Source organism: Carassius carassius, chromosome 37, assembly GCF_963082965.1.
Source record: "Carassius carassius chromosome 37, fCarCar2.1, whole genome shotgun sequence".
NCBI lineage: Eukaryota > Metazoa > Chordata > Actinopteri > Cypriniformes > Cyprinidae > Carassius > Carassius carassius.
Window position 1 is genome coordinate 22,779,862 of NC_081791.1, and position 1,777 is coordinate 22,781,638.

At 38.3% G+C, this 1,777-nt stretch overlaps 1 long non-coding RNA gene across 1 annotated transcript in view; it reads left to right on the forward strand.

Annotated features, from left to right (window-relative positions):
• The window catches only part of LOC132118405 (uncharacterized), a 64,582-nt gene extending 63,092 nt beyond the window's left edge, over positions 1-1,490 (forward strand). The window contains exons 2-3 of the long non-coding RNA XR_009425894.1: positions 711-765; positions 1,008-1,490. This is a non-coding gene — a long non-coding RNA (uncharacterized LOC132118405). The remainder of the gene's footprint in view (positions 1-710; positions 766-1,007) is intronic.
• Positions 1,491-1,777: the final 287 nt, after the last annotated feature.

Consider the following 1,777-nt stretch of genomic DNA (forward strand, 5'->3'; position numbering starts at 1 on the left):
ATTTGTTTTAGTCATTAGGCTATTATAAGGTTGCCACTCTGTAAATCTTCAACCAATACCCACTTTTGGGCCAGAAACAAAACCAGATTCTGCTAGTCTGAATTTAGATGGCTTTGTTTTAGGTATTTATAGTCAGTGTTTATTTCAAATTACACAACAAACACCAATTAAGGCCTCAGACAAGATTTGACTTTGCTCCTATGCTGTGTTCTCTTGTCTGTGTAGAAACTATTGGAAGCTTGTATCTGTTCATTATCTCGTTTCTCTCTCTTCACCAACCCTCCCTCTCTCTTGCTATGCTCCTCAATCACTCATTACAGCTCTTTCTTTGAAGAATGGAGTCTATTTATAACTCACTTTTAGCTTAAAAAGCTGCTCATGCTTTTCTTTCTTTATTTTTATGGTTCTGTGCGAGCACTTATATTTAAACTTATATCTTTTGTCTACCTAGCCAATCATTTTCTTAAAAAGAAATAAGAAAAATACAGAATCTGAAGTCCACAAGTGACTTTTTGTTGAGTGATAACTCACCTAAAACTACATTTTATTTATTATTATTATTATTTTTTTAAATAAGAATTTTGATTTGTTTTATAAACGTCTATATATTTTTATTTTTGAATTATATACAATATATATATTTATATATTTATATTTATGTAAAAATGTATACATTTTTCACCACCTACTCAGGACTTTTTCTTCAGCAGATCACAAATGAAGAAACTTTGCGTCATTTCAGAGCAGATTTGGAATGCCATGAAGGTGAGTACATTAAAGGCAATTTTCATTTTTGTGTGTACTATGCCTTTAGCCACACACACAAACAGCTATCGTTACACACACAGACTGTCCAAAACTGAAAACACATTTACAGTTCCATTAGCTTTACATTTGACAGCTCGAATTTGACAGCCCCCTCCCCATCCTATTGACAGACACTTTCCCCCTAGAGACACTTTTACCTAACGCTCAAACATGTCTCATATGCATCCTCACATTATCAGGGTTATGGAGGCGTGAGCTCACCAGATCACAGCCCTCCCATTTTCCGTTTTGTCGTGTCTAACCCAGCCTCCCCCCGCCGCGCTCCAGTATGAAGTAATGGGATGCTAGTGAAGACGCTGCCTTTGATGTCTGGAAGCAGATGGGCAGAGGAGGAGAGCTGCGTGCTGACAGGTATCTCTCGTCGTGTCTGAAGTCCAGAGGGACACACTGAAGGAGACTGTGCTGATTGTTCTGGCAAGTGTATTGACTCCTAACCTCACTTCACCTGAAATTAAACCCTGCCAACGAGACATTTAGATGCTGATGCTAGCCAAATTAGCCTCCTACAGACACTGGCGCTCATTTATGGCCTTTCTGCTGATTATAATTTCCCCCACTGCCTTCACTCACGTATGCCCATTTGTCACAGATTTGCTTCTTGTATGGTTTGGCATTCACGTCCAGGAGTTTCCTTGAGTCTGAAATAAAAAAGTTTCTTCCCCAACAAGCCCGCAAACTGTCTGGAAATAAGCTAGATGTACATACTTTACTCAGGAGGCCACATTCAACCTCCCTTGAACATGAATTCCCACATATAGAACTGTAACATGCTTTCTGCATATACAAACTGATAATGGCTAAGTTTCATAGAGATTTGAAGAGTGTGTGATGCGCTAGCAGTGGTAAACTTTGTACTTTTGAGTATGAAAGAAGCCATTATGGCAATATCAACTAAAATGGTCTATATCTCGAGGAGCATATTAGCACACCTTATACCATGTGATTTTAA